This window comes from Onychostoma macrolepis, chromosome 19 (assembly GCF_012432095.1).
Source record: "Onychostoma macrolepis isolate SWU-2019 chromosome 19, ASM1243209v1, whole genome shotgun sequence".
In the NCBI taxonomy this organism is placed as follows: domain Eukaryota; kingdom Metazoa; phylum Chordata; class Actinopteri; order Cypriniformes; family Cyprinidae; genus Onychostoma; species Onychostoma macrolepis.
Window position 1 is genome coordinate 28,683,589 of NC_081173.1, and position 26,257 is coordinate 28,709,845.

At 36.0% G+C, this 26,257-nt stretch overlaps 1 long non-coding RNA gene across 8 annotated transcripts in view; it reads right to left on the reverse strand.

The window, feature by feature from the left end:
- LOC131525929 (uncharacterized) overlaps positions 1-26,257 on the reverse strand; it is a 67,363-nt gene that overhangs the window by 9,608 nt on the left and 31,498 nt on the right. For 2 of the 8 annotated variants that reach the window (XR_009267322.1, XR_009267321.1), the window contains exons 7-11: positions 24,149-24,238; positions 23,189-23,260; positions 21,877-21,997; positions 21,646-21,727; positions 12,160-13,164 (exon numbers count right to left, since the gene is read on the reverse strand). This is a non-coding gene — a long non-coding RNA (uncharacterized LOC131525929). Of the gene's footprint in view, positions 1-12,158; positions 13,165-21,645; positions 21,728-21,876; positions 21,998-23,188; positions 23,261-24,148; positions 24,239-26,257 lie in introns of those variants that run through there. The other 6 variants (XR_009267325.1, XR_009267326.1, XR_009267328.1 and 3 more) reach the window with 6 other exon arrangements.

The following is a 26,257-nucleotide window of genomic DNA, read 5'->3' on the forward strand; positions in this document are numbered from 1 at the left end:
AGCAACCACTTAGCAATGCCTAAACCACCTTAAATACCCTAGCAACCACATAGCAATGCCTAAACCACCTTAAAAACCTTAGCAATGTCGGCGCCAATAGCTTCGCAGTTAGTGCGCCAACATACAGCGCAACTGCGCTCACGGTGACCCGAGTTCGAATTCTGGCTCGTGGTCCTTTGCCGATCCCTTTCCCCTCTCTCTCAACCCATTCTCACACCCAACTCGTCACATATTGAAGCTTGGTCAGGACCACTTGGCGTCGCTTTTTGACGCTCAAGGTACCCCTTAGCGTCATTTTTCGACTTGCAGGGTCCTCCATTGCTTTAACCCTTAGCGTCAATATGCCGACGCCATACTGGGAATTTTATCGTCATTATTAAATTATATATTGGGTAATAACAGTGCTATTATTGCATATATGTTGGGGTGTGATTTTTCAATGTAAACAGCCACAACAGTTTTATTTATATTACATTATTTACACATTTATGAGCACATAACCCAACCCCTGCCCCTAAACCTACCACTTGTCAATAAAACACAAGATTTATTCAAAAAATATTAATATTCCAAGTCTTCCGAGGCAAAACATTTGATTTGTGAGAGGAGTAGACGCGATCGCCGTCTCCGTCCGCCGTTAATCGTGTGTGCTGCAGTCTGACTCTGTGCGCGAATTCAAAAAATGCCGCCAGAAGAAGCCTTACGTCAGCCTTGGTTGTGGAATGCTATTGGCTCTTGTGTGTCTCGTGACCGATTGCGTTTTGCTGTTCCGACAGGCTATTGGCTCTTGTGTGTCTCGTGACCAATTGCGTCACGCTACGGGACGGTACACGGTAGTATCTTTTTGAATGAGATGTGAGCGCGTTAACAGAGCGGGGTCATTTTCAGCGATTAAAACCTTATGTTTTGCTCTCTTCTTCGCATAAAGACTTTGTATGGCTTCAGAAGACTTGGAATGCAACACGACTTGTTTGTAATGCTTTTATACTGCTTGTTTATGGTCAGTTTTTGCAGTAAATACCGGTGACTGCACATATATATGCCTGTTACGTGTTTTATGTTGTTCAGAAGTGGGTAGGGGTGGGTTAGGTGCTCCAATAAATGTATATAAAATTATTTATATTTTTTACAAATGCATGCAAACCATTAAACTGAGACAAACAACGGAGGATAACGTTGTCATTTTCCATAAGCGTCTTGACCTGACGCATAAAGCAAGCAATTGAAAGCAATGGAGTTCCTATTTGGTCATATACTGACGCCTAGGGGCACTTTTGGCGTCTTCATAGTGACGCGAAAGGCGTTTGACCATGCTTCAGTTTTTGACGCCTCGGGAGTGAGAATGGGTTGTCTCTCTTCACCCAGCGCTTTCCTGTCCACTCTACAGTGTCCATTCCAAATAAAAGGCATAAAAAAAGAACCCTAGCAACCACATAGAAACGCCTAAACAACTTCACATATCTGTGCCTGTCTCTTTCTCTCCGGCATCTTTTCTGATCTCATTGATAGCTCAATTATTTCTCCTAGGCCTAGACAGTATTAAAATACAATGCATAAAATAACTTTACCTTAAGTCTCTTGCTGATCTAAACATATGCATCTCTGGTTCTTCTCAGCATCTCAAACTTTGTCTGCAATCAACAATCAGAGATCTCAATATGAACTCAAATATTTCTCAAATGATCTGAGCTGCTCCACATTCATTTATAGCTCTAGACTCTTACTTTATGAACTATTGACTCATGTACTCCGTCTATTATTATTTCTTTTTAGGAGAAACATCTGTGACAAAGGTGATACTTAATTGAAACTGATATCTTCTTTCTGTGGCGATGTGTCCCACTTCTCTTTGTTAGTGTGAGAGCTCAGCTGTTGGTTGTGGAGTCTGTGGTGCGTGAGAAACGAGGGATGTGGGGAGAGTTTGGAGAGCGTGATTAACTCAATTAACGGCAGCACTGTCTAACGTGTCAAAGAGGAGGATGAGAAAGACGGTCATACAGTAAGAGGAGGAGGACGGATGGATGGATGAAGCGTGAGAGGCTGTAAAACACAATTTTCCACCAGCTGTGAAGAACAACTTCCTCTGATCTCCAAATCCTGCAATTTTCTCCGCACAAAACTTTTTTCCCCCCACAAAACTGCCTCCACTTATTTAAATCTTTCACAACTTCAGTATATTTTAATTTATGTATTAAAAAAAGCATAAGTGAGTGAGTGTGGGTATATAATAAAAAATGTATTCAAATATTTTGTATTAAATGGTATATTTTGGATATATATTTATAAAAATAAATATTTTAAATATTTTAATTCATTTTTAGTTTATTATTATATATTTTTATAATTATTTTTTTTATTTATTTTTTTGGCTGTTGTTGAGACAAATTATGAAAGAAGTTAATATACTTTGATTAATTCAATGTACCTAATTTATTAAACATTGCGATATAAATTAATCTACCTGTGCTTTTCTAAAACTGAACTGACTTATGAAAATTTCCTGTACAGGTTTACAAGGTCCTGTTTTTCTGTCCTACATGCATCATCAGGAGGCCAAGTCAACCAATAAAACTGGTTCTTCATCACAATGCAATATTACACCCAAAAAACAATGTTGAATAACCTGAGTGAGTGATTCAGATCTGCTGAATGTGAAGATTCCCCTTAAAGCTTTAATTAACTAGGAATCGCCCCCTTTCATAGATGTAATTAAACGCTATTTGAACCTCTTAATTGCCAGTGTCCTTAAATTGTTTCTTTTGGTCTGCTGAATCTGAAGTCAGACCCGCTGGAGCAGGACGTCCCCCGTCATGAAGGTGACAGGGTCATCAGTGGATCAAGTCATGATAATTAGCAAGCACCTCATCCATAGACCACCACCATTTACAGAAGTCCTTTGTTTGCTTTACTGCTCTGATGAAAGCAAGCACATCTCTTCCCAACAAGACAAAAGCTGTGGGATGAGTTTTATAATAATGTATGGTTTATAAGACATGAGCAATAATAACAGCAATACTTTATATAATTAGCACCATTACATACTGGATATAAACAGTAAATCAAGCACTGGTTCACTGTTGAATTTAAAATGGCCAAATACTGTGCAAAAGATTTGAAATCAATAAAAATTGTGTGTGTGTATGTGTGTAAAAATATTAAAATAATTTATATTTATAATTATAATATATAATTTATATATAAAAAATATATATAGATTTTATACATATTATACATACACATTTTTATATTATATTATACACATACTGGGTGTTTGTGTTGGGTTTATGTCCCAACCAATGTCAAAAATAAACCTACGCCCTTGGTTATATATAATATTATATAATACTTATATCATATTATAAGTATTAATAATTAGAAATATTATATACAGACACATTTTTGATGGTTTTGAAGTGTATTCCAAAAATATTTTATAATTAGCACCACAAACTGGATGCATACTAACTAAAAGTCAATTAAAACGTAAACAAAAAGTAAATCAAGCACTGGTTCCCTGCTGCATTGGTAAAAATGCTCAAATACGGTGCAAAAGTAATGAAATCAGTTCAGCATTTTGAGCAGAATGGTAATTAGAGGAATTCCTCAACATTTTCTAAGCAGAACAACAACATTTTGACCTTTGAATCGCTGATATTTATATCACTACTGGTTATTAACTAATTACATATGCATCTGCCAAATTAGAAACCCCGACAGACAGAGGAAGGAGGTTAATTGGTTACTGGAATATTTTTGCACGAGATACATAAACACGGTTATATAGCGAACGTCGCGCTTCGCAAGTGGGACATAAAGCAGCATAACGGCGGCGTGACAAGCGAAGCAAAATGGATGAAATACTCCACATGTTGCAAGCCCAGATGAGACGGTACGGCTACCGTATATAATTAAAGCAATTGCATAAGCTGTTCAATTATACTCCGCCTGATAGGCAAAGCACCCTCCCGCACTCCTCGGCTTGAAGAACCAGGAGAAAAGGGGAAAGGAGGCCTTATAATTACAGACGTGCCATATGGTCAGCACGGGGATCGTGCGGAAATATTTACTTTCCCGCTGTATTTTTTTACGGCAGCTGAGATTATGTCTTTGTTAGCGGATGCCAGCGTGCGCTGTCAGAGTTTGTCAGTGCTTGGCCATGCTGCAGACCACCATCCAACACGCGGCTTTAATTAGCGTCTGTGCGGCAGTCATTATTGCAATTAGCGCGGCTGTGCGCGTCTGCCTGGGGTACCTGAGCAGAACCTGCTTCTCCCTAGCAGCTCCTCCCTGGGCCCAGCAGCTGCTTTAACTCACTTCTGTGTGTGTGTGTGTGTGTGTGTCTTTACTTAATTATCTGCTTCTTATTTTTTTATATATCTGTACTCTGGGCCCTCATTTGATTATCATTAGGATTCTATGAGCCGAAGAATACCAAAAGTTTACTTGTTTTCATCTCTCTGATTTTCTTTTTCTTTTTAAAAACATTCATGTCTCGAGGTGCTTTCCCACTACAGCTGTTGCCGAGGTCCGTTTACTGCAAAAAACATTTTCTTAATCAGTATGTGTCTTGTCTTACAGTAAAAACATCTTTGAAATGAGATATATTTACTAGAGAAACATAATTATGTGAGATAAGACTAAACAGTTTATCTGACGAATAAAACTGTACAAGACAGTAAAACTTGTTTACAGAAATTCTTTTTTTTAAGGTGACATATCATGAAAATCTGACTTTTTCCGTGTTTAAGTACTATAATCGGGTCGGCTATAATTTGCCAATCCACAAAACATGAAAAAACGTTCCCTTTTTCTGCAAGCTTGTTAAAAAAACGATCCGCTCAGATTTCACTCCCCCCGTGACGTAGAAAGGGAACTTATTATAATATTACTGCCCCTTGATCTGCATGTTTCCACCCATGGCGCTGTCATCGTGTTTTTGCAAGGGACAACGATGTACCAGTTTTAACGCCATGGTGCAAGCCACGGCTCAAAGGAGAAAAGAGAGCAGTGGATTTATTGATTTATTTACTTTATATTCTGCCACACAGATCTAATATAAATATTTTTTATAATTCGTGTGTATTTAAAGGGGTCATACGACGTTGCTAAAAAGAACATTATTTTGTGTATTTGGTGTAATGCAATGTGTTTATGCGGTTTAAGGTTCAAAAAACATTATTTTCCACATACTGTACATTATTGTTGCTCCTCTATGCCCCGCCTTTCTGAAACTCGCCAATTTTTACAAAGCTCATCATTCTGAGAAGCGAGGCATACTCTGATTGGCCAGCTATCCGGTGTGTTGTGATTGGCTGAATACCTCAAGCGTGAGATGGAAATGTTACGCCTCCTTACCGTATTGTGATGCCGTGTTCCGGCGCGACGACACAAAAACAATAAAAACTCATTACAAACGAGGCATTTGTTGCATCCAGTGGGGACATTTATTATTATGTCTGATTATAAAGACTTATACTGTCTTTTTACTTAATGACTTTTTACGGTTTCTTTTTGTAAACATTACCATGTCTGCATTTGTGATCGGAGAAACGACAAGCAACAAGCACTACTCTACACAGCTCAAAACTCGCATTTGAAAAGTCAGTAGCAAATTCTTTAAATATAAAAACATACTTACAGGCTGTGAGTCGGAAGCACCAGACTGTCCTTGCAAAGTTGGAATTGCCCCACTTTATAGAAACAGCCTTTGAGCATAGCTGGGAGGCTACTCCCAGGTTCAGGAAACAGTACTCTTTAAAATGTGCTGCACACACTCGAATATTTGGGTTGAACTGTTCTGGAACAGTGTTGTTAATACAACTTAACCACTGATTTCTACTTGTGTCTTCTTTTGGAAGCCCAGACAAAATAGTCACAATGAAACACAGCGTCTCCAGGACATGGCGCTGGCGGCAGCAACAATACTACAGCGAGAATAATAGTTCCACCTTCTTTCTTTGCGTATACATTTGAGCGGTGTTTTTCAAAACTTCCCACACTGTGACGTAGACATGTGGGGGAGTGTTTAAATGAGCCATTTTAGGAGGGCCTGGTCGAGTCTTAACTTTTATAAAGAATATCTCTTTGGTTTTGAGACTTTAGTCTTTGCAACTTCAGGGATCTTATCTATGCACAGCTTGCAACATTCCAAAGAGAAAGGAAAACTTAAAATCGCATCATATGACCCCTTTAACATAAACTTGTGTGTATTTGACAGTTTAAGTGCAATAAAACATGAAAGATAACTTAGTTTAGTATCCACATGCCATGTGACAGACGATTTCTGTGCAAATGCTTCAGATGTGTGCACTCAGAAAACTGTATATCAGAAGTTTAAACTGATATGGCTTTAAAATGCAAGATTTCAGTGCAAGAGACATGATAATCAAAACCAAACAGCTGTTTTTTGGCGTAAAAAAAAAAGTATCCGAGCTTAAAGGCACAGCTCTATTCTGGAAAAGGGACAGGTAGCAGCAGCTCATTTGCATTTAAAGAGACATGCACGAAAACAGCGTATCTGCTGAAACTTCACAGACACATTCTGGGGACACCTAAGACTTATATTACATATTGTAAAAAGGGGCATAATAGGTCTCCTTTAAGAATAAACCTTATGAGATTTTGACGGATTTATGATTTATGAGCAAAAACCGATAAACCAGCTGGAACATCCTAGCAATTGCATAGCAACACCCTAGCAACCACACAGAACACCATAGCAACCGCACAACAATCCATTTATCTCTGTGTGTGTGTGTGTGTGTGCCTGGAAAACATTCAAATTGGCCTTAAAAATTTCAAGCTTCAAAGTTTTTAAACCACTTCAAACTTTCTGGCCAGGTTTTCTCAACATCAGAACTTTTCTTGACAATTTGTTTTTCTTACCTAATTATCCTAAGCAACTTCTCAGGTGAACATGTCTTGTGGTCTTGTTTTCAAGTAAAAAACATCTAAACAACTGTTATATGGCTCCAGTAGTAAACAGCTGTCACTGGTACTCACGGTGGTCTTCATCTCGACGACTGCAATCGAACTGAGTGTGAAAACAGTTTGACAGAATTGCTTTCAGTTGAGTCACTGGAGAGCAGAGGAAGTTTCTCTTAAATGGCCGCTGAGACTCTTTTCTTGACCTTTGACTTCATTATCTTACTAATTAGGCTTATAACTAGTCTGACGGCACAAACTCAAACAGATTGCCGGCATATTACAATCCAGAATATTAAAACAAAGGACAAACTGCACAAAGGCAAGCAGCACTATTACTTTTGCTCAAACTTAAACTCAGTATGACAATGTTTATTCTCCAAACAATAATTATTGTGATGACAAAAATTCCAGAGCAAAGCATCAAGTTATAATGATGAAAGAAAGCAAAGAGGTAAAATGGAAGTACCGAAACATTTAAAGGTACAATAATATTGACAGTTAGCGGTTGAAATGGGTACTGCAGTTCAAATTTGATGTATTGGAGACAGTTGTTTTGTCCGACCCCTCCTCCTCAGACTTGACATTCACATGGGTTGCCAGATTGAGGACTCGCAACAGCAGCGAACGCAATTGACAACTGAAGGTGATCTGCGATTTCTGACCCAGTTCATTTACTGGCTTCAAAGGGCTGCAATACACTGTGTTTTCCGCCATCTGGCAACCCGAGGTGTCGAAATACTATTGGTTAAACTGCCAGTGGGTGAAATCACACAGACCAAAGCAAAAGCAGATAATCTGACATGGATCACACATTTCAAAGTAGACTAACTGGTGTAGCGTTGTTTTTCAGAGAAACAAGTATGTGAGCATGCATCATTCCTAAATATCTGCAAACATATGGTATTTTTATGCTTTGCAACAACTGTTTTACGAAAGAAATGTTAAACGAACAATGGTAATACCCAGCAAAGCAAACTACTTGACTTTTTCTCAAATATGGCCGGTTTGAACTGAAAATATGGTATAATTTACATGATTCAAGTAATTCCTAAATGAATGTGAAGAAATAAAAAAAAAAAGCTTTACATTTTTGACATACAGAAAAGAGTGAAAGTGTGCATATAGTAAAATATTATTTGTAAAAAGTTCAAAATGATTACTTCCATGCTAGAATTAGAGCATTTCCTTCATTGTTCCATTCCTTTATATATAAAAAAGGCTGGACAGTAATAAATGGCCAAGGCACCACAACAAGACCCTAGAAACCATCTATAACACCTTAGCAACCCCATAGCAATGACCCAAACACAGTCTGTAAAACCGAACAGTGAAATGAATTAAATTAAATGAGTTAATTTCACTCAAATAATAATGAAAGTTCATTAGACTTAATTGAAATAAGTTCTGTAAACTCAAAATGTCGTTGTAAGGTGAACTTAAAATGATCGCGTTGTATAGTTCCCAGCATGCTTTGCATCAGACAACAAGGAAAATAAATAAGTGTTATTTTGTTTTTTTTTGCACAAGATTAACATAGAGAGACACAAATTAGTACTTAAATGTTGTGTTATGTTAGGATTTACATAGGTTTCTGTTATGTTGGTTTTGTAGTGTTACCGTTGTGGTGAAGAGTAGAGCCTGTGGTTAGGTTGAGGATGGATAGTAAAACTTAAAGGCTATTTACATGCAAGTGTGTCGTGAGTCTTTTAGATAACTACATTAACGTGCCAGTGTGCTGTTGTAAACTAGCACTTAACTATAAAGATCTGAATGAATGTGCTGTTTATGGAAATAAGTTGTATATACAGTAATTATCATTGTGATGAGTGGGGTGGGATCATGGAATCGAGGCTTGTATTGGCCCCCATTGCTTTCAGCCACACCCCACTTGTCATAAAAATGTTAAGCTCTACTAACTTAAAAAAAATTGAGTTCGTTTCCTCAAATGTTTTGAGTATTCTTAACTTATCGGGTTTTACAGTGTAGCATCATAGCAGCAACTTTTGCTCAAGAAAGCAACTCATTTTCCTCAGCACGTTTAGTTGTCTCTATTATACATTTTAGAAGATAAACTCTTTGTTCTGGAAGGAAATGTATTAATTACGCTTAGAAGCGTTTTTGTGTACGAACTGAATTGAATTATCTCACTTCTGTTTCGACTTCTTGTTGATTTTTTTCTGCCTGCAGCAGCTTTTGTGCAACAATCCCTGTAGTATTTTTAGTGGGAGAAGTTTTTTCTTCTTCCACTTGCTGAGTCTGTTTCGGAAGATTATTGAGTTTGCTATTTGGGTCACAGCATGCTGTGCTTCCGTACAATATGTTTGGGAATAGCTGTGGAGAAGATGCATATCTCCGGAAACATTCCGCAGTACGGCAGCCGCGCGTCCCATCATCCGTTCGCCCCGTGAAGTGTTTCTCCATCTATCTGACACGTTCTCGGAGCATATCAGACCCGTCGCCTGACACGGGAAGATAATTAGCCCAGCGATTAGGTAAACAATGGGCTTAATTGAGTAATCAGAGAGAAGGAGAAACTGCAGAGGCTACGATTAGAAATCTTCAGTGGCGGCGCTGGGTTTGTTTGGGGAGCTGAAGACGGATTTAATCCGTGCAATTCCTGGGAGAGATGCAAGATCTTCCCCGCGGAACGCAGAGACACTGGAAACTTTCCGTCTTTGCACATGCTCTCTCGCTCTTTCTCTCTCAGAACTCCACAGCAGATAAAATGATTTTATGATTTAAGGCACCGATTCTGCCTCTGGCGTGAAATCTAAGTTCATGTTACGGTTGGTAGTTATATATTTTTTGTTGCTTCCTTGCTTTTCATGCATTTTGCTCTTTCAGCATTCACACAAAACTTGTGGATGCTTAATATCTTGTGTCAGTCCCCTTTGAAAGAAACAAATTCAGAAAAGAGTGAATAAAAGTAAAACAACTCACTTTTGCATTCACAGTAGCCATGGTTACTTACACAATTTTTTTCTTGCAGATTTTAGGACAATGCATTGAAAAAAACTGTAAGATGCAAATAAATAACATGTATATGCACATTGAAAATTGGTGCAGTTTTCATAAGGCAAGACGACATGCATTAACTATGGTGGACACAATTTGACCAAATTAATTCCTAAAAAGTGACTAATGTCTGACTAAAGTCATGTGACCGAATCATTTTCTCCCATGCAAAGTCACTTCCAAACGCCGTTCACTAACAAACATGAAATTTGGCACTACCATGAGATAAAAAGGCAATTATGACTTTTCTCCCCGCAATTCTGTAAGAAAAAAAAAACTAAACAAAAATTAAAAAAATTATATAAACTTGCTATGGTAAAAACAAAAGTCAGAATTTAGATAAAAAGATGCATTTTTTTTAACAATTGCAAGATATAAACTCAGAATTGTGAGATAAATTAGCCTACCTTTTTATTCATTAATTAATTTTTTTAATCCTATGATGGAAACAGGCTTCTGTAGCTTCCCCAAACTCTATTTCCATTTTGTGCCAATTCAGTGGTGATTTTTTTTTTCAGAAATGTGATATTTCAATGTTTTCCCATCATAAACATTTCAAACAGTAGTAGTATGCTACATATTGTCACGTAACCTCATGCTACGCTTAATTCAGATGATAGTGTCCAGTGATCAGTTATTTTGCATTTTTTTATCTAATTAGTATACAATATCCATTAAAAGTAATGCATAAATGCATACTGTGCTGTGTATTTTCTGTATGCATGAAAATACAGTTACATATGCCAGAATGTGCCGTATACAACCAAAGCACACTGCATACTGTAATCCCACAATGCAATGCAGTGTGGTGAATGAACCAGAAGTAGAATCAGTTTCCTTCTTTTCCTTCCTTAGTTTGATGTGGCTTAAAATTAGATTTAAAAAAATGCAAAATATCTGCATAAATATATATAAAATATTCAAAATTTTTCATAAATTGCATATGCAACTTGAATGGAAACAGAAAAAAAGAGTAGTTTACTCACCCCCTTATTTATTCACCCTCATGATGACCCAAACCTGTATGCTGTTATTTGTTCCAGAGTTCATGTCACATGATGACAGCTCATAGTGGCCACATCTCTCAAAAAGAACAAAAAAGCAGCATGAACACACCATAAAAGTAGTTCAGAAGATACTTGCTCCGAGTTCTGATTTATATATTTTGCAAAGTGACAAACATTGATGCAACCGCAAACACACCAGCACTTCTACAGTCCAGCACGCAGCTGTGAAGCGGGAACTCTCCTGTCCAATATCCCAGCAGCCCTCAGATGCCGAACACGAGACCCCAGAGACAAACACTCATTCATCATGAGCTGTCAGGACGCCCGGGGCAGCATGTCACGCTGCTGTTGATTTAACAGGAGACTGTCTGACACGCTCAGACCTTCCACAACAACTAGCCAGATTTACAACTCACAACCTGCCTCTGGATTACCCGTTATCTGCCATTATTATTGTGAGGGACTCTCACTTTCACCAGGACAGAGCCAGACAAATCTGCTAACTAACCTTTCAGTGAGCTACACCCTACAGCAGGAATTCACAAACATTTTTGTCAGCCGAACGCCTTTGACAAAGTATTTACTTGAATTGTCCCCCAGACAATTTAATTTAAATTTACTATAATTTAACACCACATTTACATGGTGATGGTTCTCTGATATTGGTTAATGCCAGGGTTATTTTATTGAACTAAAACTGAAACTAAAATTAAAACCATAAAAAACAAATGAAAACAAATACATAAATAAACCATAAAATCATTACGTGAAATAAAATAACCGTTAGCTGAAATAAAATATTAAAAACTTTAATTTCAGCTAATTGCCAAGGCAACATTTCTTACTACATCCAACATAAAATTAATAAAAACTACAGAGATACATATTAAAAAAACAAAACAAAACACAACAAAATGATTACAACTTTAAATAAAATTAAAATGGAAAATATAAAAATAAAAGCTGATTCAAAATGTTGCTTATTTGTTTGTAATAGTACCTAAATGAGGTAAAAGAGACCACTTCAGAGATAATACAAACAAAAGTGTTTTTATATTATTTTAACTCTAATTATAAAAATAATTAAGACATAAAACACTATTGTAATAATACAATTGTACTAGACTAATTTGATTGAACTAATTAAAACAAAAACAAAAAAATATTTTTTTTATAATAATTTATCATTTCAGTCATATTTCGGTTTCGATTTAAATTTGATTTCAATTGCAGCCTTATTTATTTATTTAAATTTGACATTTTATGATTTGATTTTTAACTTCATGAACTCACAAACCCCCACTTGGGAAATCTTGCACAAGTCTCTTTTAAAGTCTGCTTAAAATGGGATTCATTTTAAATGCGGTTTACGGTTTAAGATGGTTTATTGGTCTTAAGCATGTCCCCCTGCCCAAAATCTGCCTAAAACCTTCAAAGTCTTTTTTCCAGCACTGACGTCCTCATCCCTATTAAAACCAATGGTTTTCGCTGTGCTCACTGATGTAGTGTAAACTCCAGTGTGAAAGTGCCCTTAAAGGATGATCTGGAGCGGGTCGGGATACGTGACCCTCGAACACACACCGAACGTCCGTGCATCTTAACCTCGGACAGCCGAGCAGAATCACGGATTAGCGACCTGACTCATTATCAGCGCTGAGCAGTCGAGAAACACACTTCAACAGTTTCTTTCCAATTTCTCACATGGTTGATCTAATATGTGAAAAGAAAACCAATCGACCCATGTCACTGGGTTATTATTTTGCTAATGTGAAATAGTTTTTTTTGTATTTTTTTTTTATTATTTTGAGTGTGCGTTCCAAAATCCAATCAACATTCCTGACCACAGAAAAGGGCCCTTTTCCATGCGCTGAGATTAAACCCCTCCAAATTAATAATCGTTAGCATTCGACTCGGAAACCAACCACTGTGCAAGCTCTTAAGAGCCTTTATTTGCATATTTTAACATGCTTTGTGAACCCCGTCCACTCCAGACGCGATATTCCTGCAGTTTGGAAGGATGATAATGTTCAGCTTGATATTATGGCCGCTCTGCATATGGTTTCAGTCTCTGATAGGTCAACGATAGGCTGCTTTATGAGAAACAGGACAGAGCCGAGTGACGCTCGAAATGCTGTGATTACAGTGTTGAAGAGGAGCAGATTGAAAAATGAACCTGTGCACCATCCGGATCCCTCCACGAAGGTCAGTCCTTTACCTGTCGGTGAAAGAGGCGAAGTACAACTTTTAGTATTCAGCACAGGATCCAGCTCACATGCAGTAAACACCACCTTTGCCCAAACAAAAGCATTCATTTAAGCTTCCCAATACCCAGAAACACCCTCTCAGTCTGAGAATACTTACTTGACTAGTATATAATGTACACTACGTTTTGCTTTCAAATATGTGAAACAGATTTCAAAACAGCAGTATGCTGCATTGTCACATGACCTCATCATTTTGAAAATTTAATACAACAAATGGTGTCCAACAATCATTTTTGACAAAAATGGTTTAAAATCAAGTACACTGTTTACAGTATACATACTATATAGAGCATAAACAGTAAGAGTAGTATGGTAGTATGCAACATTTATACTGTGTGAAGTATGTGCATTTTCTCCATGTATGAAACTAGGAAATCCAAGCATTACATCACTTGCTCACCAATGGATCCTTTGCAGTGAATGGGTGCCGTCAGAATGAGAGTCCAAACAGCTGAGAAAAACATCACAATAATCCACACCACTCCAGTCTATCAGTTAACATCTTGTGAAGCAAAAATATGCCTGTTTGTAAGAAACAAATCCATCAGTAAGACATTTTAACTTCAAACCATTTCTTCTGGCCAAAATATGAGTCCACAATCAATAATAACGCTTTCTTCTGCGGAAAAAGTCCATGTCCTGTTGTCATCTCACATCAGATCCACCCAGATATTTGTTTAGAACCATTTTGGACTGTTTTCATTTGTGTTTGATCTGTGCATATTTCTCTCCTGATTCAGATGTGATTACTTTTTCACTTGAAGAAGCAATATTATAAAGAGGACTTGTATAAGTTAACAATGTGTAAATGAAGGAATTGTTTTGTATAAATATGCAGCTTTTCACTTGATGGACTGGATTATTGTGATGTTTTTATCAGCTGTTTGGACTCTCATTCTGACGGCACCCATTCACTGCTGAGGATCCATTGGTGAGCAAGTGATACAATGCTACATACAAATCTGATGAAAAAACAAACTCATTTATATCTCGGATGGCCTGTGGGTCAGTAAATGTTCAGCAAATTGCCATTTTTGGGTGAACTATTCCTTTAAGATGCTAACAGGAATAATAACAGAGTGAATTGCTGAATGAAACACACAACTCAAAATAGATTACTTGAGATCACAACAATGTAGCATACTGCTGTTACTACAGTTTATTATTGCACAGAGTGTACCGTTTCACATACTACAAGTATTCACTGCATACTATGCATTACGCAGCACACTCGTTCTCCATTCTGAACACAGTCCATCTCTCACTGGTGCATTAAACCAACAGCATTTATTAAATACTGGTTTTCCAGGTAAGTTCATACCCTTAATAGGCTTCTGCTCCTTACACCTGATCCTCAGAGATGCTGGAGATCTCAAACGGAGAGGTCTTATTATGATTAATCTCACCTTGGCTAATCGCTTCTCTTCGCTAACAATTCTAATATCAGACGCACAACATGTTTGTTATTTTACACTCACCAGGCAGATCTTTTACCCCATATGGGAAATTAGTATTTACAGTGGTTTTCTAGTTCTCATTAAGAGTCAATTATCAATGTCTCGTGCTTTAGGAGAATGACAAATTAACTGTTTACAAACTTAGCATAAAATGACTCGACAACATTCGCAAACGCTTCTCGAAACACCTTGATACAGTGCGGGGAATATTCTTTTTAATTTGTCAAATGGAAATCAAACTTAATTAAGGAGAATGGCTACATCTGTTCCACGTAAAGCTTGCAGGGTCCATCAACCCCCAGGTGGTCTGATAATTAAAAACATATTTCTTCCTACTTAAATGAAGTTAGACCCTCCACGAACATCTGTTTGGATAGATCTGCCGTGCCTACACAATGTGACACATCTTAGCCATCAACGTTTATTAACTATGCTTTTCAGATACGGAAGAAATCACCGTAGTGTTTAAACTGAATCTCCAGCAGAGTGTGTTCTGATTAATTTTGGAGGGTCAGCCTGTAGCGTTGTGTTTGTGTTGCCACTTTACTGCTCCCTTATTAGTGCTATCAACAAATGCAATTAACTAAATAGAACCGTGAAGCAATTTAGAGAGTAAAACTCTCTAAATGTTTTTTGGAAGAAGTCATTCATTTGATCATACAGTAAAATTGTGAAATATTATTACTGTACTATTCAAAACAGTAGAATTTTTGTAAGGAAATAATATGAATTACTTTTATAGTTTACAAAGAATATATATATATATATATATATATATATATATATATATATATATATATATATATATATATATATATATATATATATATTTTTTTTTTTTAATGCCAAGTCAGCAGCAAAACTATCTTCATGGCCAGAACAAAGAGAATAACAGAAGTTGTACAAGTAAGGGATAATCAACGGGTAGCTGTGCATTAAACGATTTGAATGCACGACGTGGAGGCGAAGAACCGCCCGACGCGCAGCGGAGTGCATTCAAATCATTTAATGCACAGCTAGCCGTTGATTATCCCGTTTATGCCATGGTCATTTGCCAGCATTCACATATTAAAGATGTTAATAATATTTGCGCTGCAATATTTGACCGGAACGATAAAAATGACGGTTATTTTCGTCTGTATTACTATTTAACTGTAACGGTATGTTACTATGGTTACCAATGTTTATAGGAAGCGCATTAATATAGAACGTGATTAAACTGACCTGGAACTACCTGTGCGGTTCAACGAATTTAATCAACACCTGCCAGCCAATCAGAATCGAGTATTCAGACAGACCATGGCATAATTAACAAAAATCTATTTCAAATTTACCACATTATCTATCTATTATACAATTTACCACAAGACAAAATTCTAAAATATATTCCAGTTTGTGAAACCTTGATGTAAATGTAATTTTTAATGCACTTCATGTTGTTAATAACAAATGGAATTTATTTTTTCTCTCTTTGCATTTATATCTCAATATGGTATAAGATTGTCCTATATTAATCAATGTGATAAAGGAGTCCGGTCAAAAGTAATCAAAAGGTAGTCCGATTATATTATCTAAAATGTGTAATGTAATGGTTACTGACTACTGTTTTTGTCATGATGGAAATCTTTACCATATTATAATTTGTAAATAATCTACCCAACACTGGTTATGACTTTGAACAGTGAAATATACAGCACTCGGATCAATATGTCATCTGGTATAGAGAAAATGCCTGCAGTGTTTGTGCAGTGATTGTAACAGGAGAGGTGTGTGCTTCTGCTGGCGGTTACATTCATGCCATTGGCCATGAGAGATTATTACTCGGACAGAATCCAGAACCAAGAAAACCTACCAAAGTGAACCGAGAGAAGTGAGGGGGCTGGTTAGCTCCAAATTGGGCGCCCGATGCGTTCTGGGCACTTAGCTGGTCATTGATACACAGAGAGAAAAGCGGAGAGCTCGGGGTCGCCCTGTTTCTTCAATGCTAATCCTGCGCCAATTAGTTTCTGCCCAGGAGGGCCGGGCATAATGGCTCATTACGGAATGAGCGCGCTCTTCTTTAGACGACCCCCCCTCTGCCATCAAATTAAATATGATGGGACCCGTGAACAATGTCTTATTAAAATCAACAATTGATCTCTTCTTTGTTCGTTCGGCTCGTTCAATTAAACAAACGTGTACATCAAACCGGCACGTTGCAGGGTTCAAGGCGAGTTCTTCTCATCCTCGCCGCATCTGCGAGGCTTTGAAGATTTTCCAAATGGCTGGAAGTCTTTGTGCGGGACGCAGCGAACGCCAGTAATGACCCCCTCAGTTTCAGTGCGCCGTGTTTTCATACGGATTATGAAACTCTGAGTGTGTTGCAGGCGATAATGCCGAGACGGATGATGGCGAACTGAAGTTGAGTTTGCAGTGTTTCTGACAGGTCAGGGGTTCTTTAAAACTCTCTCAAATGATGAAATATTTTTAGGATCAATGCATCTGCTCTTTCAATTTCGCAACAGCGTTTCAGGCATTACAGGAGGCATTTTGATGCTTGTACCAAATCATAATAATACAGGTTGCTAAACAGAACTCCACACAATAAATCAAAGTCATGGAAACAAACGAAACATCATCAGGATGAAACACAACGCTAAAATGAAAATTCATTTAAATAAAATATTATAAAATCTGATGTGGCATACAGCGAGTTCTGGAAACGCCTTTTACTGCTTTCGACTAAATTAAAGGTGACTATTCTTATTTTTAAGTTGTTTTTTTTCGTATTTCATACTTTGTACATCTTAAAATAATGAAGATTTTACTGAAAGAGTACATGTATTGTTTTCTTGAATGCAATACTGATTTTTTTTTTTTACTTCCAGAAACCATCATTTTTGCAGTAATAAAAAATGTAATTAAAGGTGAATCTTTATCTATATATATTTCATATTTTGAATGAACAATTTACTGAAAGAATACATGTAATGCCTTGTTGAATACAATGTTGATTTTCACCATAAATTAAATTAATTCATATTTTAAACTTCCTAAAACCATACATTTTAAGGCATAATAAAGGTGACTCATATTTTACACAACTCAATTTTTTCATATTTTGTATAATTAAAAAAAAATACGTTTAAATGAAAGAGTACATGTATTGTCTTGATGAATACAATATTGCTTTCCGCCATATATTAATTATTTTAACTTCCAGAATCCATATTTTACAGTAAAAGTTATATTACAGTAAAAGTTAGTATATTTCAAAAACAATATAATTTTGTTGAAAGAGTACATGTATTGTCTTGATGAAAAAAATATAAATTTTCACCATAAACTATAAAGTAATTAATACTTTTTACTTTCAGAAACCATACATTTAAATTTTTACTGTTAAAAGTGATATTTTTCATGTTTTGTATATTTCCTGATGAATACAATATTGATTTTCGTCATAACTTATGAAATAATTCATATTCACAATTAATTTTGCAGTATTTTAAATTAAAATCTTTTCCACTTTGTTGCTATGCCAGAAGTAGCTTATGACGCCTCAAGTTCTCAAAGAAAATGAATGTTTTCAGTTACTGTCATTTTGAAAGCCTTATAAGTGATCCAGTTCTTTACCACAAGTGGAGATCAAGCTCTCTTTTATAAATCTAAACTGAGCTATTACATTTCAAAAATCCCCTACAGCTGTTCTCCGGCCAGTGACAAAGTGAAGTGCCAATCAAGAACAGGCTGCTGCGATTTAAAGAAGCGGACGGCTCACAAGAGCAAGTGTCTGAAATGCCCCAGGAGGAGCAAACGTGACAGAACAAACGTGAGAGCGGCCCAATCGTCATTAGGACCTGTTGGTTCCCTCTAGAACATTCTCACACCTCTCACACTGTCGTCATGGAGATCTGGCCAAAACTGGCATTAATACACCTGAGAAACGATGAATATCGCCCCAAAATGAGCTGATTTACAAGTGGGCATCTGTTTGAATCAGATCAATGTGCAAAGACTGTGCACATGCACTGAGATTTCTACAGCAACCAGAAGTTTATTTCAACCCTATAAAGCCAACTGCATCATATTTGATACAAGAATCAATATAGCCTCTAAAGGATCAACGTGATCAAAACCTGTCGCACACAATCTACTACATGCCTTCTGTCTCTGATTGATACTTTACACTTTTTTAGTGAGTAAAAGGTCTTTTAGTATCATTGTACAAACATCCAGCCTCAGTTCATGCCTCACGCTGTGAAATCGAATGATTTTTATATTAAACGCAAAATTTACTTTTATATTGTTAGCAATATTTCAAGATGAACACTTACTGGACCGAAGAAACTTAAGTTTACTTGTTTATCCAGACATCATTTAGAAAAATCATGTTCAAATATGATATCGCAAATGTTTTGATCATAAAATGAAGCATTAAATCTCATCTTAGTAAGAGAGATTATTGAGAGATATAAAGTAAAAACTGATATTTATCTCATTTTATGTTAATATCTGCTATACTGTCGTACAAATCTCGATTTACATTACAAGCTATCAGAATTTCATCACTTTTTGGTCATATAAATATAGGCATTTGCACCAAATTGCCTATTTTTGCTCAGTTTGAGCTTCTGAATAAAATGGAGCATTTTTCCCCCTCCATATTCTCACTATATCATACTATATGTGCCATAAAAACCTGATGTATCAAATATGATACTCAACAAAACATAAGCATACGTGGATTTTTAAAAAAATATTTTGTCTAAAGGTTTAATAAAACAATATTATTTCAAATAATTAGTTTTCTCACTATTATTTCATACGGCAGGCTTCACAGGGTTAATGAGAGTTAACCTACTGGTGCAGGAACCTCCAGCAGCCTCCAGTGACTTCATCCCTGTCTCTGTGAATGCACCACAAACTACTTACAGCCAAGAGTTTAAAAGCAACCGAGCGCTGCAGTCATGACGTATATTTGTAGTAAATTCATATCACACTGATTCCCTTGGTAGAAACCCAATAAGATTTTATCATTGGCTTTTGGATTACTGCAGAGAATAAGCTCTGTGACCAACAAAAGTTTATGATTCTTACATGTTTTATTCATTATGATGAAATTTTATGAATTTTAAAGCCTAAATACCATTGCCAGAAGTAAAAAGCTAAATGTAGGTTATAAACGAACTACAAAACAGTCACATGTCAAAAAATATTTTAGAGATGCAAACAGGTAAGAGGGAAAAAGGTGAGAACGTTGTGCGGATTGGAGGCATGCTCCACTATTTTAAAATTTATTTTAAAGATATTTGCTTTACATGCTCATTTGTAGTTACTTTAAGGTATTTAAAAAAAAAAAAAAAAAAGTATTACCTTATATGTCCAAAACTGTATTTTTATTTTTTTCACACACACACACAAATCAAGATTGAATATATTTGGTCAAAATCACATGTTATAAAAGATGAAGTGCTATGCAGGCTATTTAAGACAATATTGGCTGATTAGACACAATGCCTATAAATGCAAAAATGTTTGCCCTCTCTCTTCACTGTTCCTACATCTCAGACCTCAAATACATATAATAGACATAGTATTTAAAGTAAAGTTTTGAAGTAAAGAGTACTATACAAACTGAATTAAAAAAGTTATGACCAGTCTTGAAAAAAAAAATTAGATGACAAAACAGTTTATGCAACCAGCCCCAATACTTTATTTACTCTTGTAAGATCCCAAGTACCCTTTTAAGAGGGTACTTGCCTCGCCTCCCCTCCCCTCATAAAAACACTTACTCGTTACATCTAAGCAAATCTCATATGTGACCTATTTTGATCATAAAAAATTGAGTTGTCACTGAAAGGTGAGGAGTTTGCATCTGAAAGTGTTGAGTTAAAATAGTTTGTAAGAGAGTGATTATAAACTCTGTTCGATGTGATGTTTATTGTCCCGACAACCTCTGTAGTCACATTCAGACACTTGTTAGCAACCACCAAGTAAAAGCACAAACAGGTATTGTTGATGTATTTTATGTTGTAGAATAAAACATGAATGATATATTGATCTTGTGTTAATTATAGAACTTATTTCAGGCATTAAACCAAAAAAAAATATTATAAAAAATATATATAAAAAATTTCTGGATTTTTGCCTATAAAAATATATCATCCCTGTAGTGTTCTATACAAACATGAAATATGAAGCTTGTTTTTTGCTTCAAAGCTCATGAATTCTTCAATATTCTTCAGAAAAATGTTTATTATTTCAGATGTAAAGTTATCTTTTCCAGTCTGTTGTAAATTTAATTTATTCATTTGACAGGATTAGCTACAGAGCTAAATTTCATCTGCTGTAACATAGGTAGATAATAAAAGATAATAAAAAGCAAAGAGAGACACACTAATAATAAATCAAATCAAATAATAAATAAATAAATAAATCTATTCATGCACAATTGACAAAGTAAAACTAAAACTGCCAAAACTAAAAACTAACATACAAAAATAAAAAAGATAAAATAATACTTTTTCAAAAATGGCCTTAAAGGTTATTATCATTCATTGAAACTAAAACCATAAACATCAAACATGATCTGTTTAAATACAAATATTAAATAAAAAATAAAAACCTTAAACTTATGTCAGCTTGTTAAAATCAAAATCAAAACTGAAAGTAATTTTCAAAACAAATAAAATGAAACAAAGAAAATTAAACTATTAATGCACCTTTAAATTGACCTTTAGTTTAAATTAAAAAAAAAATCAAAACTGGCTGGAGGGGTATTATCGTTAATCATAAACTAAAGCCATATAATATAATAAACATTAATTTAAATAAAATATTAAAATCCCACTTAGTTGAAGAATTAAATAAATAAAACCAAATAAACAAAAACTAAATACTTAAAAACTAAAGAAATTAAAAAACTAACAAATGACAAAAAAAAAAAAAGAGATTAAAACTTTAACTAAAATTAAAACAAATAAGCAAAATTACCTGAGTTTTAACACCTTTTATGAGGATAATCATAGCTGCTGTGAATCTTGTGTTGGTCTAACAGCAGTTAGAGTGTTCGCATCTACAAATAGAGTGAAAACACATCCAGTGAACCATGATCTAGTTCTTCCACCCATGATGCTTTGTGATGCTCTTAAGATGAGGTAAATTCCCCAGAGTACGTGTGTGTTCGTGTGTTATGGCTGGAGAGTGTTCTGCGGTGAGCCTTACTTGGGAATAAACCACTGCCGGCATCTGTGTTTGCATCCCACCGGGAGCCAGGATCCCAAGGCCCCTGCGGAGGTCTGGGTTTTGGGTTAGACGTGCACGGGGAGGGGGGGCAGATCCTCACCTGGGAATTAATGTGTGTCAGAAGCAGATTGTAAACACACTGGAGACTCTTCCAAAAAGTGCGACACTTCAGTACTGTACTGCTTTCCTAATTGGTCCTCACCACAAAAATGCTCATTGCTGTCGAGGCCTATTAGCCTATCAAATCAAACAGTGGAGTGTATGTAACACGTGTTTCTGTAGCTCAACTTGTAGAGTACGCCGAGAGCTAACCCAAGATCATGGGCTTGTTCCCCAGAGGAAGCATGTACTGATAAAACACTCGAATGCAATAAAGAATGGCTTTTGATAAAAATCTGTCAAATGCATCAATGAAGGAGTGAAGGAGAGGTCAGAGCAGGGTTAATCCAATTCATGCAATGAACAAATAATAGTGTGCAACTTATTTGCAATTATTTGTGAAATTTACTAGCAAGTGAAATGGCAGCAAAAAAATGGCAGTTAATACACTGAATTTGAAACATGAAATTTTGGAGAAAGACTGAAATAGTATTTTCTTGCAAAACATACTCCAATAATCTCTCATAATCTTAATTACAACGCCAAAAATTTTTTTTTTGAATTGTTTTCCTGAAGAGTCACTTTCCTGCAGAGTTTAGTTTCAACCAGTGTATTTTAGTATTGTTTATATACTATTACAGTATTTAATATTTTTAATTGGCTTATATTTATATTTTTAGTTTTAGCAATTTAGTTATGTGCTTTTAATATTTCGATTTAGCTTCAATTTATTTTAATTTAAATTTATTTTTTTAGTATGTTTAGTACTTTCCCTTAATTTCAGTTACTTTTTAACTTTCGTTTAAGGTTTGTAAGTTTTCATCTAGTATTTACATTTTATTTCAGCTATATTTTAATTAATGAAAATGATTATGATTACCTATGTACAATGCAATGTGCTTTACCTGACCTTTTATTTCTAGTGACAAACCACAATTTTTCAAATCAAATAAAAATTTATTATTTCCTCCTAATTATTTGTTCAGGCTATCAAAAGTTAAGAGGTTTTATACAAAATACAATTATAAAATATAATCTTAAAATATATTAAAAAATCTGAGATACTGGACAACTCAATTACTGAAATAAATAGAACACAGAATATACTGCACAGTATGCCATTAAAACAGTGAGAAAGAATAAAATGGTAGAAAACATGTCAGAATTGTGTGTGTTTGTGTGTCATTTTCACCTGGGACACCATGAGCAGAAAGTCTAGAGGGAATCACGGCTTTGGTTTTACAGTGCATCACTATTTTTCCCCCTAAAAACATCAACAAAAAGAGAGAAAGATAGAGACAGTAAGACAGCAACAGGAATAGACAAACTGCATAATAAAATCACATTTGCACATGGTTCCTAATTAAAGGAAAGTTACAGGTTCAATACAAGTTGAACTTAGTTTATTAGCACACAAAAAGTCTTTGAGTTCAGTTTGTGAAAACAAAAATTTTGTTTATTGTGATGAACTTATAATGGAAGTCTATGGGGCATGGCATTAAGATACTGCAAATATTACAATATACACACACTAACATGTTCAGGTGATTTAAACACTCAAGTAACAACTTTGAACAGCAAAATCCATACAAGTTGCACATTTCTTCTTTTAAACACTGGGTAACATCTTGCCCCATAGACGTCCATTGTAAGTGCATGACTGGAAACACAATATTTGAGGGATGAATCAAAATGATTAACTGTGTACATAAAGAGAGAGACTGCACTGATTCTGGAATATTCCTAAGAGGGAAGAAAACAACAATAACTCTAAGCCCTGAAAATTAAAATAAAACAGACAAAATATCAAGATGTGAATCCACAAATTGCCCATTTTTCGCACTAAAGCTTCCATCCTTAACTTCTCCGTTCATATTTGTTTATGTAGATTCAATAATACATATTTCCCCTGTAAAACCTCATGGCCTTATTAAATTTAAAATATTCCAAACAGCTCATTTTCCCTTTTCTCCTTTGTGAGTGGCTCTGAAGAATATCCAGAATAACTTTTTCACCTCTCTCCCTTCAAAAAAAAAAAAAAATCATTCACAACTTATTTCACTCTGTCTTTGTTATACTTTCATTAATATTTTCTTTATTTGAGGTCATCAATATGCGCATTTAAATATGGAGCGCCGTGGTAATGGCTCACATAATGGAGGGAAGTGAACAAAGGCGCCCCAGCAGCGGGCCTGGAGTTCGGGGGGGCGAGGGTCCGGGAGAGGGAGGGATTCATCTCTGTCTGCGGGAACAAAGAAAACCTGTAGAGTGTGTAAAGAGGCTCTCTGCTGCCAGCGTGCAGGAATACATTACAGCCCGCAGTCATTCGCACCGCTCCTGTCTGCGGATCCGTTTGGTTTTGTTTTGCACTTTACAAGCGACCGATAGAAGGCTTTCCTCAGGACAGGAAGGTGTTGTTTCTTTGTTTTGTGCAGCTTGCTTTTGTGTGGAAGCTACTGCATTTTTAAATGCCAAAAAAAAAAAAAAATTCATTGCACTGGACGAAATGCATGCTTTTTTGCATTAGTTGTTAACTAGCGGGCTGCAGGTCCATTCTACTAGATGCTTGTCTAAATGAAGTTTATAAAGGGAGCTGCATTTTTATAAAACTGCATTTTGGTTGTACAGGTTGCATGCATGCATCATTTTCAAAAACAATAAACAACTATATATTTCATATATAGTTGTTTATTTCATATATAGTTGTTTATAGCTTTTGAGAATGATGCATGCATGCAACCTGTGCATGTTGGCATGGTCAATGAACTTGCACCAAATGGTTTTTTTGTGCATAATCTACAGATAGAAGATTTTTGTCAATATTTATCAGTCCCGAAGCCAAACCAGTTGAGAACCAACTTATAAGAAGAATATAGAAGAAAATAAAAAACACTTTATTTGGTGCAAGTTCACCTTAAAGCCTCATTCTCATAAACCTATGAAAAAACCTTCAAATGCACACAACAACAAAACATTTAGAAGCGAATAATAAATCAATTAATGCATTTTACTTTGTAGTATAATTGTAAAGACATTTAGTTTAGAACGATAAGCAAATCTGAAACAATCTTGGGTCGCCATTTGATGTCCTATACAGAAGAAAAAAATCTTCTATATGAAGATGACAGAAGAAATAGAAACTGTATTTTGGAGAACCTTCACCTTCCAACACACATGTACAGGTTGCATGCATGCTTGATTCTCAAAAGCTACGAACAACCATAGATTAGTATACAAAAATAAATAAATAAAAACATGCAGAAACCAATTAATGCATTTTATTTTGATGCCTAATTTAAAAGACATTTTCAGAATGATAAGTAAATCTGACACTGCCTTGGACCGCCACTTGATGTCCACAATATATATATAATTGCTTATCATTCTAAAATATTATATATGAAGATTATAGAATATTCTATGTGAAGATTTTAGAAGTAGTAAAACATATATTTGGGTGCAATTTCATCTTCCAACCAACATGCACAGGTTGCATGCATGCTTAATTCTCAAAAGCTACAAACGTACACAACTAAAATAAAACAGCCAATAATAAACCAATTAATGCATTTTATTAAGACTCTTCATTTAGAGTGATAAGAATTTTGATACTGTCTTGGGCCGCCACTTGATGTCCAACAAAAAAACCTCCTGTCCTGAAGCCAAACCATTTGAGAGTCCGTGATACAGAAGACAAAAATCTCTCGCTCTTTCTTCCGTCTCTTACGCACAGATGGTATTCCTCAGACTAGTGCTCTGGAAAGCCAGAGGGGTGGGGGTTAGGGTTCGCTCTGTGATTGTTGATATCAGTGAGGTCCCAGGCTGCTGTTCCACAGTCTATTTGCCTCTCATAACAAAGCCTTTTAGGGGCCAACACTAATCAGGCTTAGCTGGGAGCACTGCGCTTATCAGGGACCGTCAGACCGCTGGCGCTGCCAGCTTGTTCGCCACTGATAGCGACATCGGCAACTAAATTAAATCTAGATTCCAAAAAAAAAACCAGAGAGACAGAGAGAAACCCTTTCTCCAAATGATGAGAATAGCTTCTGCCTGAAGCCCCACACCCGCTCCGACCCTCCTGCCGCTTTTTCGAGATTTTGGGAATAATAAATCCTTCCCTGTTAAAAGAAAACGCATTATCGTAGCCGCTGGACTTCGCCCTCATAAACAGTCAGGCTTTTAATTCACGTTTGGCCTTTTCCTTGTGCCAGGGAAGTCCGTATACCGAGCTGCTGTGATTAATTGCCCAATTGTTGATCGA